General features: G+C 33.7%; 1 protein-coding gene across 2 annotated transcripts in view; it reads right to left on the bottom strand.

Moving 5' to 3' along the window:
* LOC121730537 (monocarboxylate transporter 9-like) overlaps window positions 1-12,556 on the bottom strand; it is a 29,481-nt gene that overhangs the window by 14,974 nt on the left and 1,951 nt on the right. The window contains exon 1 of one of the 2 annotated variants that reach the window (XM_042119627.1): window positions 5,742-5,765. The exons of the other annotated variant lie outside the window; for it this stretch is intronic. The gene's annotated coding sequence lies outside the window, so the exon portion shown is untranslated. Of the gene's footprint in view, window positions 1-5,741; window positions 5,766-12,556 lie in introns of those variants that run through there. 2 annotated transcript variants of the gene reach the window in all.

The raw sequence follows: 12,556 nt of genomic DNA, 5'->3' as shown, positions 1-12,556 counted from the left end.
AGGAAAATCTATCAGTTGGTTACATAAACAAAATATTTGTGTCAAATTACGAAGTTATCATATTGTGGCAAATAATAAAACTAATTTGATAAGGAATGTGAAGTGGATTTTGGACTTTGTCTGCAATAATTGGCTTCTGGAGTCATTTGATTAGTTGTGTCTTCCGTAAAGATAAGTTGAAGTGCTGAAGAGGTCATAATTAAAAATAATCGTTTTTCATGATATTTAAATTAATTTATATTTCAATTCTTATCGATAAAAACGTGCTTAAAATATTTTTGTTGTAGTCCAAAAATTGCTACTATAAGGAAATATAGTATTTCCATTAAAATCGAGTTGTAACTTTTTTTGGAAATTGCGTATCGATCTAAGTTCACAGTAAAACCGTATCGAAGTAAACAAATATGACAAACAATAATATTGACCATGTCAATGAACTCATTCAAACAAATATTAACAAACTTATGGACAAATATTAACCAGTATCGATTCCTGCAGTAATAAAATATAAGTATGTCACCGATATTATAAAGTGAAGTTACATCAATAGATATAATGATGAACTAGTATGTAATATTGCGAAAATTTTGCTTATATCCATACTGATAAATGCGAAAGTGTGTCTATCTGTATGTCTGTTACACGCCCAAACCATTGAATGATTAAGCTGAAATTTGGTAAAGAGATACTCGAGTCCCAGGAAAGGACATAGATCGTACATTAACCGTACATTTTATTCCGGAAAAATGTACGGTTCCTGCACGATAAACAAATTTTGGCACAACGGAGTTGCTGGCGACATCTAGTCTAGTTAATAGTTTTAACTATTATGGGCCCAGAAAAAGGTATACTTATAGTAAGATAATAATTAATAACTACTCGTTAGTCGTTTAGTCGCCCTCATAAGAGAGGGCGACTAAACCATTAAATCAAACATCGTCCTTCTCTCTTCACAATTTACACTCACGCCCGTCTTTCATATGCCAGGTGAAAAAGGAGACGCGGAATCATCGCCAGTTTTACATATAAATAAAAGACGAACTATAATTATAAAAAAGTATATTGAATAAATTTAAGTTTTATCAATGCATTTTTAGATATTTAAAAATATTAAAGAAAAGACAGCAAACTTCGAAGATCCAAGCAAAACTCAAAAGTATATGTCTAAAACATGTTTTTTTGTAAAAAAAAATATCGAGCATTATTTCAGTACTTAATCGTGTTTTCGTCTTGAGCAAAATCTCCATGAACTGAAGTTACTTGTGTAAAAAATCAGTTTTCTAGACCTTACAGATTTTGGTTTGTAGTCAAGTTAGGGTCAGGTGCATTCTTAATGTTAGTACAATAATTACACAAAGAAGTTTTGATTGTTAAGTAACATCTACATGAAACAATAATAATATTATACAAGCAACAATGAACAACAAGATAAATAATATGACCCCAGCTACAATCTACAATTATTTTTGTCTGATAAAATATGATATATGTATGATCTTAAGACCTCACGTTTTTAACAAATATATTTACGAACATCTAATAACTATTTCGTCATAATATTACTCCGCGAAGAACGTTTTATAATTTTTACATGTCATGCATATAATTATTCTAATGTTTGCGATATATTTTCAATTATTTTGATTAATTATCATCTACTCAACTAGTATAATAATACTACGTACGAGTATATTATAATCAGGGCGAGCGAAGCGAGCCCTAGGTTTATACAGTATATCCCACAACCTGAGCACTTTTGTGGTACACTTTACGGAAAAACTATCACACCTTAATTTATACTTTAATTTTTATTTATATTATGAAGATTTGGAATTACGCCAAGATGTGGCTTCACGCTGCATCCTCTATCGGTTGTATCACGGGGAATGCTCAGAGGTATTGTTCGGAATCATACCTCCTGCAACTTTTCGCTATCGCTCCACGTGAAAAATACCTATACCATCCTCATCACCTTGATGAGTAGCAGTCTTCTACCGTGCGTTTTTCGCATAACTTTCTGCCACGCACCGTAAAACTCTGGAACGAACTGTCACCAGCAGTATTTTTTTTTTCCGGACCTATACGACCTGCAAACCTTCAATAAGAGAGCGTATTGCCTCTTAAGGGGCCAAAGAAAGGCCGCACTATGCATGTACTTGATAAGACTCGATACTCGATAAAAATATCATATTATAGTAATCGTTTTTGCGAATCGAATAGTCGCAGCAACAGCGCGTAACGGTTACGTTCCACATACGCAACATCCTCTGAACCTCACTCAACTGGATAATTGTTATGTATTATGATATCCAGAACACATATGGTGCAAAATATATTCGTTTATAATTTTACATTGATCTATCCCTCTCTACTGCACGTTCCAGGAAGGGTCCGAACATTTTCCAAAAAAAAAAGTAGCATATTATGTCTTTCCCCGTGTCAACTATAATATATCTATGCTTATGAACATTAAAACAAACAAAGTTAAATTAATATCATATAGATAGGGAACTTTTTTACGTGGAAGCTGCAGGTTCGTTGCCCCTGGCAACGCACCTGCAGCTCTTCTGATGTTGCGAGAGTCCATGGGCGACGGAAGTTGCTTTCCATCGGGTGACCCGTTTGCTCCTTTGCCCCCTTATTTCATTAAAAAAAAAAACGTGCGCAAAGGGCTTTGGCCCACCACACATTCTCACTTCGGTATCTCCTGTGTCGTTATAGGATCGACAGCGGTATCCAACCACGAAAACTCTTTGGTATGATCACAGGGAGTCCGAGGGGCATGCTAAAGCTGTCTTGGGACCCGCAGCGATATTAATCAGAAGATTATAGGAGTAGTAGGAAGAGTGCAGCTTGTTTCGCCTAATATCTTGTACACAATTATTTTATTTAATTAAGGTGTGTTCCACTTGTGTTTTATGTGTATATTATTAGAAATTCTGCATTTACTTTATTACAAGTTACAACGGGTACAATCTGACGCAAAATAACAACAAACACGTCTTAAGTCTCTACTGGGAATTTTGATGTTGATTCAGTCCATGCTTGGAAGTCTCCGAAGATTGCTAACTGTACAATAAGCGGAACAACGAATTATAGATTCCATAGTGTATGTTATACGTGGAAAATAACGGTGACATACAGACCGAAAAGCGAATATCGTCCGCGGTCGAATTAACTTTCGGGTCACGAAGGACGTGTAAATAATGTCGACATGTTAGCCATAGCTGTGTATAAAGATTTGTGTTATAATATAGAGCAAAAATATTGTATACTATTTTATTTATTTCATGTTTAAATAATTTTAACTTGTATAAAACAAGCAAAGCCCGATAGTTCATAACATTTTTTTGAGGTTTTCGACTTGATTTGATTTTTTTAAGTGTTGATTTGTTGATGTTGAATGAACGCTTTTCAAAAGCCTCCGAAAACAGCAATTCTTCGATCGGAGATTCTTGGAAATCTATTGTTGTCGCGGTCACAGCTGGTGTCCTTATGGGGCTTGATGAGTTAAAACAATATTATTTAACTAATAGTTTTTTTTACTTCTATGGATTCGATATTTATTGTCCGTAGAGCTAAGTATTTCTTTTAATTGTATTGTTAGCTCCCTATATTACCCTCTTACAATAGGTTCTTACTACTAATTTGCGACTCGTGATCCAAAGCCGATAAAACGTCGCTTCACTTGGTACCGTTGGCAAAAACCTGGAATAAATAATATTTTAATATTTTTTTTGGTAAAAAATGTGTTTTTTTTTACATTTAATTACAAAATTGGCTTTAATTATTATAACAATGTCGAGCTTTTAAATATAATATTTTTAATTTTCAAACCTGTTCTCAGGTGACCCGTTTGCTCGCTTGCCCTCTTAATTTATTAAGAAAAAAATAATTTTATAAAGAAAAGGTTTATTTTACTATGGGTCGAAATTAAAACTAACACTGACATCACATTTAAATTTACACCTACCTTGCATCTGTGCTGATCTGTGCATGTCATGCACAGATGATAACGTCGAAAATTGTCACAAAATCCTTTATGATTTAGAGACGTTATATATAAAAGTTATTGAACATAAGGGCCATACCTCCCTGGGATGCCACGGCGACGTGGCCAGTGACGTTACCATGGCAACATAATATGGCGTCTCTACGTCGCTGAAAAGCGGTGTTTTTCTTAAATTCTATACAGATTTAAGAAAATACCTTGAAAAAATGTTCAATTACCTGAGGATATGACTAAAAACAGCGACTGATTGAGTGACGGAGCATACAAAGACGTGCAAACAACTGGCAACGTCAACAGTCGCCGCATGCGAAGCGGTCGACTCTGAAGGCTACGCTGACGACGGCAGCGTAGAGACGCCAGACGTTGCCATGGAAACGTTAGTGGCCACGTCGCCGTGGCATCCCGGTGAGGTATGGCCCTTATGTTCAATGACTTATATATATAACGTACTATGACTTATCGCCATAATACGTTATTTAAATCTGTGTTACCATGTCAGTAGCAACTTTGGCCTTGGTATGTTTGCCATTCGACCTATGACACCTGCTTATTATGCCTATATATTGCATGACATAAAATTTGCATTACAATTTTATATATTACGCTTTTTATATGAAAAAATGTACGTTAGTCACCAGCTGGCATAATAAATAAAAAAATTAGCATAACCAAACACTTATCAAATATTATAAATTAGAAAGTGTGCCTGTCTGCCTTTTTCTGTCTGTATATTGTCGATTATTTCATCAATTTTATGAAATAAAATAGAACAATAACAAGAAAAGGAATTATATCATACTTTACCTATTTATATACAGGGTGTAACAAAACTAAGTAATAATACTTTAGGATGTGCACGTGTTCCAAGAGAGTTAACACTAGTTTTTTTTCATTTTTGTATAGGGAAACTCGTGACGCCGGGTGCTTACCCATAAAAAAGTGAAAAAAATTGTCTTTCAGCACTGCTACTTTCACAGTGAACACTCTAGGAGGAACACGTACACACCCTAAAGTATTATCACTTAGTTTTGCTACACCCTGTATAATAATTATACAAGATGTATAATTTCCGTGCGAATATTGACTTTGCGAATATTATACCATACTAATATTATAAATGCGAAAGTGTGTGTCTATTTGTTAAAACCACTGAACCGATTTTGGTAAAATTTCGTATGGAGATACTGTGAGTCCCGGGAAAGGACATAAAGTACTTTTTATCCTGGAGAAATGTACGGTTCCCGCGCAAAAATAATAATTTCAGCGCAACGGAGTCGCGGTCGTCAATTGTACAAAAATCACTTTTTATTAGATTAGCTAATAAAAAGTAATTTTTGTATAATTTAAGCGAAATATTTCGTTGCTGACGCTAGGTTGTGGTGCTTGAGGTGAGGGGTGAGGGTTTAGTCGGGGATTATTGTAGGAGAAAACATTGATTTTCTTCTAACAATACCTTGATTAGTTGATATATAAATAGTGCTGACCTTACCTCCAACTCTTGTTTATTTATAGCGTACACTAGTTTTATTACATAATACAGAAGTGTTAATAGACCGTTGAGTCTATGGCTCGTTACTAAAATTGAATAGGTGCTACAGAGCGTTTAGAGTAGTTTAACTTAAAAAGAGGTTAATGGCTACGATAGGAGGATGAAAGGAGGCGTCGTTGGTATACCAAAGAAATTAAAATTCTGAATAAACCATCTTAATAGAGAAGGTGAAATACTCACAGCAAAAAGATTGCGTGAACCAAAAGGCGCACCAGAAGTATATTTGGATCTGGCGCGGTACGCGCTCGCATTTAAAACGGATAAACTAATTTGCACCTACTTAATATAATCTACCTATATCATACAGATTCATCACACCAATATTGTGCAATATGTATATTTCGCAATAGTATGAAAAGTGAGTAATACGAATTTTAGGGGAGGCATTTTGATAAAATAATTTTGATACTCGTATTGGTAGTAAGAAATAGTTGAAAGCTGTAATATTTTAAGGCTGGATTGACCTATATGCGGCGGCGCAAACGCGGGTTTAATCGGCAACACCGCGAGATGACAAACAAAATATTATTATGTATATAGGTACAGTAAATTACAGCTCGGCCAAGTGAGATTCGGACTCGCGCACGAAGCGTTCCGTACCGATATAGAGCAAAAATAGACAAAAAATTGTGTTTTTTGTATGGGAACCCCACTTAAATTTTTATTTTATTTTAATATTATTATTAACTAGCTGTTGCCCGCGACTTCGTCCGCGTGAACTTTAGTTAAATTTTGAAAATCGGTCCACAAATGGCGTAGATGTCCAAGAACAAATACAAAAAAAGTAATATATATTATCCTCCTCCTTTTCGGAAGTCGGTTAAAAAGTAACCTGAGTTATTCCTTACTACATCAGCTATCTGCCAAAAAAGTCCCGTTTAAATCGCGCCAGCCATTTCAGAGATTAGCCGGAACAAACAGAGAGACAGACAGACATACAGACAAAAATTGTAAAAAAGGTTGTTTTGGTATAATATGTACATTCATATGCATCTAGTAAAAATATTCTTTCAATATTACAAACAGATACTCCAATTTTATTTATATGTAGGTATAGATTATTGAAGTAAATATATAGTTAAGGCTTTTGTAAAAAATTCTCTACTTTTTGTATTTTAAGACGGATGACGTCACTCCAATGACAAAAAATTTAGTTCGCAATGCCCTCTACATTTTTTATTTAAAAACTTTTTCCTAAAACCACTAGTTTCCGAGAAAAAAACATTTCAATTTTTTTTTGTTTTCTCAAAAACAGCAATTAGCGCGACCTTTTTAATTTTTCTGTGACCTCTTGATATGCCTCTTTAACGATTCATCACGTTAAATAACGGTAGGTTTTTATTCGAAGAGCAAATTACATATTGATTGTACTATAATTTCGCTTCTTAATCTTCCTTATTTATTCGATGCTGTGTGTTTCCTATTAAACTACAATTTACTGTAATGTACCTACTTGTTTTTATGTATTAAGGGGGCTACTAACCCAAAATTTTCGATTTTATAATTCATTTTTATACTTGAAAATAAGCCCCGAATTGTTTCATTTTCTAAAATTAGATTACTACATTATATTTACAAGAATTTGATTTCTTGTAAATATAATGTAGTAGCTCGAATTCCACGCGAGCGAAGCCGCGGGCAAAAGCTATTTACTTAATATTACTTTAAAATACGTGCGATTACGTAATTTTACTATCTGTTGCATCAAACTTGTTACAGTATGCTACTGAAATGGGCGTATATAATTGAAGTAATTAGTATTGAATGAATTTATGAATACATTGGATTATATTGTATTACCTACAACAAGCAAGTTGTATGTAAAACAAAGTAACGCACGCGGTACGTGATACGTCGCATAATTTAACCACTCTGTTTGCTTGTTTTTGTTTCCGGGGACTGATTCTCGTACCTCGAACCTTTCTTTTGCGCAACTTATTTGAGTTCAAATAGAGTAATAACTTAAACTGTATTTGAATTAAGAACTGTATTAATAATACAGCTGTTCTTAATTCACGTTTAGTAAGGGTTATTATAAGGGTGGTTAAACTATGAAAATTTTATTTTTACAAGACTATTTTGTCATGCGCATTGTCAAAATATCACGTACATTACAAAATAAGACAGAATGTCGGTCCACTGTCTAAAAGTGATCTACCAATAACAAGCCGCTGTTATCTTATCTACCAATAGCGTATTCGGTATTCCTGCATTACATTACACGTTACACTCGTCTGGACCCGGCTTAAGCGCACACCCGCCACGCTGTGCTACTACTTGAGGCATGCCGCTACACATTTTTTATTTCACTTTCTCATAATATTATAATGTATGAAAATCATTTCCTTATTTATGTTTTTCCTAATATGCTTAATCTTTGTGTTTGAACTTTTGCACACTGAGCATAGAGGCCGTCGACGAGCCCACGATATAAATGACATAAATTTGAATAACAAACTATGATCTATTGTTTTTTTGTTACTGAATAATCTAGAGATTAATCATAAAGCATGGCAATGAGCGTAGAAAATGACTAGTAATAGGTTATTAGCATCTTGTCACGCTTTGAACATAATATTACGTTGTAAAGGAAAACTAAAATTGATGTGGTTACTGGTTAATATTATAAGTCTACAGAAATCATAAGTGAACAACTATTTAAAAAGACAGCCGCATCAAAGTTGGACAAATATCTATTATTACAATATTAATTAATTACAAGCTTGTAAATGGAAAATAGTTTCGAAGTACGAGAATTGAGCACCTCATTGTTACTGTCGTTTTTATCGTAGACTGCATCACTTGCGCACACATAACATGCTCTAGTAGGTACGGTATATTACGGTGGTAGTGAATGAGACATATTTTGATGTCAGGGCGTCTAATGGCGCCTATGTGCAAAAAAGGATTTTGGCGCCCCTTAAGGCAATTTTAATCATTTTTTCATGGTAGTTAGGTGAAATAAAACAAATCAAAATCGGTCAAGTGCGAGTCGGACTCGCGCGCTATGAGTTCCGTACCATTAAAGTGCAAAAATAGGCAAAAGATTGTGTTTTTTATATGGGAGCCAACTTAAATTTTAATTCCATTTAAATTTTATTATTGATTATTGAAGTACACATATCATTTAGGATTTTATATAATTTCAAGTTTGTATTATATTTAGGTTTATATTAAATTTTTGTCTAAATAGAATATTATCAATAAAGCATTCTTGCACTACTTCTGTAATGGGCCGGGAAGTGAATTATAGGAGCTCTAGACTAGAGTCTAGACTAAAAATACTGCGAAAGGGTGGCGTTCAGCGCCATACTGCACTTTGGCCAAAAATGGCTATATAGAGGAAATTGGCAAAAAACTTCGATTTTGATGTGGTTTCGCGCACACACGTATCCTTAATAAGTTTTTGAAAGAGAAACAGAAATAAAAGTTGAGTATATTGTATCATACTCAACTTCTATTTTAATTTTTTTTCTTTTTAAATATTTTTTTGGTAATCCTTTATGAGCCCTTGGTTTTGGTGCCCTGAAAGGATGGTGATGTGGCGCCCCTAAAGGGCCTTTGGGCCCTGTTTGAGGTACAAGATGACCATGACTAGCTCAGTTGGTTAGCGCGTCGATGCTCAAGCCGGAGGTAGTAGGTTTGAATCCCGCCGAGAGGGTAAACACTTCCAAAGTTCATTCACGTCAACCAATGACTTTATATGATATACAAGCGATTGCGATAGAGTTCATCAATCAGATTTCTCACGTGGTGAGTTAATTTTTTTTTTATATTAAAATGTCATCAGATCTGTCAGATTAAGATGTTTAGTATACCCCAAAGAATCTTTCATATAAAGCACTGACGGTCAGGTAAGCCTGTAGGGACATTTTAAAATATAAAAAAATAAAGCTTCATATTTTCCAAACTAAGCTTCGCAGATATATTTTATTTTGCATTAATCTAAATGATTTAGTCGTCGTTGTCTTAAATATAATATTTATAGTTTATCTAAATAAGCAATTTTGTGAATACATTTTCTTTTTCAAAACTTTCAAATGGCTACAGTTTCTGAACCCACCGCTAAAATAAAAAACGCTCTTATTATTTTTTATCAGTTTTACCTAATGTACAAAACCTACTAGGTCTCCATGACGCTCGAGTGACTACAAAAATAGCACCTTCCACTCCTTTACTATAATAATTATCAACATAGATTGAGCATGATAAAGACAGCTCCATAATTTTTGTTACCCATGAACTGACATGCAGCGTCTTTAGACATTGAAGTCTAAGTATTTTTGAAGTAACAAGATATTATGCTATCGCGCATCTGAACATCGAGTGCGGTTAGTCCCCATCACGTGGTCAGCTGGAACACGATATGGTGACATCTTCAAGAGGCTATAATAGCATTAAACCCACTTAACCGCAATCCAATATCATCTGTTTGTGTTATGTAAGTGGAAAAACGTGCGTTTTCTAGACTGCGTTGCTAGTGGAGAGTTATTTTTATTATTTTGTGTGAATACGACTTTATTAATATTTTTAATACTACAAATGGTAATTGAATGTACCTAATCGGTTAACATTTTATAATTATATAGCGCATAGAGTACTTAATCAGGGTAATTTCGGGTACAGGGTAAATTCGAATAATTCAAGATAAATCAGCGAATATTTTGTTCGATTAATAATGGTTCGTATAATAATGGTCGCACAAGGTAACAAAATACTATGCGTTTACTTCAGTTTATTGGACTAACACTGATTCCAAATGTACCCTGATTATTTCTACAGAATGTAACAAAACTAAGTGATAATACATTAGGGTCCCTTGTATAGAGTTCCCTGTGAAAGTAGCAGCAATGGAAAAGCCATTTTTTTTCGCAATTTCATGACGCTCGGGCGCCTGCCCATAGAGGGCAGGCGCCCGAGCGTCATGAATTGTCCCATAAAAAGTTTATCTTTCAGCGCTGCCACTTTCATAGCGAACTCTATAATCTAGGGGCCTCATACACATCCTAAAGCTATATAAGTGATAATATCTTTTTCCTTTGCTTCCTATGACGTATCCTTCCTTATTATATTAACATGAAATATTATGGTCGTGAACAGATTTTGGTAGATATTGATAACCTAAAAAGCTATCTACGACCATATTATAAATGTTCATTGATCTTTAAAATTGTGTGATTAATCTCATATCGTATCAGTTATCAATAATCTTATGCTTTTACATAATATATCCTCTGTATTTTATTATATTTATTTTACGGACAATCTATCAAACCCGAATTTTATCTAAAAGATAAAATTATTGACCTATCTGCGATAATAAAATATTATCCTTTAATCCCCGCGTTTCGTAACCATGAGTTAGTTTGTGAGTTGTGAGTTGCGTTTTAGGGTTCTCTAATCAACAAAACTTGGATGACTACGGAACCCTAACCAGCAGGGTTTTTTGTATATTGGTAGGTAATCCATTCATCAAACCAAAGTATAAAATCCTTTCTATCTCTGTTAGCTACCACTTTCAAGATTTTTCGCAGATAAAAAAGTTGTTTGTCTAAATGAAGCTATTCACAAAAAAATAGCTTGTTAGTAATAAAAAAAATGTTCTAGGGCTTTCTGACTATAATATTTACGGACGCACTGTAAATAAGGTTTACATTGGTGCCAGAAATATTTGACAACTGGTAATTCTGAAATTATCACTATGATTTATGAATTACCCTAAAATAATTTAATAGTGCATACTAGTTACATTGGTAAATCAACACACCACGTCAGTCTGGCCCTATGTGATTGGTATATTATGTGCGAAAAAAGGCTAAGCAATAATCTAGTTCTAAGAAAACCATTAATCTGAGTATTTATTTAAGAGCAGATAAGACTTATGATATTTTATGAAGTATGTGTATGATAAGGTGTGACTGAAGTGCGTAAAATTAGATTATGAACGAACATTGTTCAAAAACCAATATAGCTAGACGGTATGAACTATTGAATACTTTTTAGTGATTCATAAATCATAATAATGATTTTAGGATCACTAGTCTTCAAATATTTATGACACCTGTAAGCTTTATTTACAGCTGTAACCAATGGTCAAACAAAACAAAATTAACCAAAAATAATTCAAAGGTGCCCGACATGTGATGCAGATACATATTCAAATGGTTAGAAACAACATAAGTCTGTAAACCTACTACAAAAAATGGGCAAAAAATCCTTGCAACGTGGTTACTAGTTAACCTTGAACTGCCAAAACCACACTGCAGAATAAGCATGTGCTAAAACATATCACAGTTATAAGGAGCAATTGTGAAAGTATTATAAAAGACATAAGTAAACCTACAATCAACATAAATACATTTTTTAGTTGATTGCCGAAAATGAATTTAGGAATGAACTGACATATTTTGATACTTAATTTTAGATTTTTAGATATTTTTATTTTACGTGCAAATTTTTGTTTTTTACCTTTTTTCTTTACCTAATATGTTTTCAAAAATTTTACCAAAATATTTCAAATACTTACACTGTTTTTATAGATAATATAACAAACTTGGTAAGTATTCAAATATCCTTCTCCTCATTCTCAATCGAAAACAATATAGGTACATTACTTACTCGGATAGTTCATAATTTAGTCTCTTTGTATAATATTATCTATCACAGGAAATATGCCATATAATCATTACAATAATTATAGTAAAACTAGATGTCCCGCGCGGCTTCGCCCGCGTAAATTAGAAATTTTACAGAATCCGTAGGTACATTTTCCCATAAAAAATATTTCCCCCGTTTTTCCTGAGTTTCTTCTGTCGTATTAGTCTTAGAGTAATAATATAATATAACCTTCTCGATAAATGATGAGTCTTACTCGATAAATGATCTATCTAACACTGAGATAAGTTTTTAAATCGGACCTGTAGTTTCTGAGATTGACGCGTTCAAGCAAACATACTCTTCAGGTTTATAATATTAGGTAGATATAGATTTTTTTT

The sequence above is a fragment of the Aricia agestis genome, chromosome 9, assembly GCF_905147365.1.
Source record: "Aricia agestis chromosome 9, ilAriAges1.1, whole genome shotgun sequence".
Taxonomy (NCBI): domain Eukaryota; kingdom Metazoa; phylum Arthropoda; class Insecta; order Lepidoptera; family Lycaenidae; genus Aricia; species Aricia agestis.
Note: the sequence above shows the minus strand (reverse complement) of the source record. Positions and strands in the feature narration are given on the sequence as shown.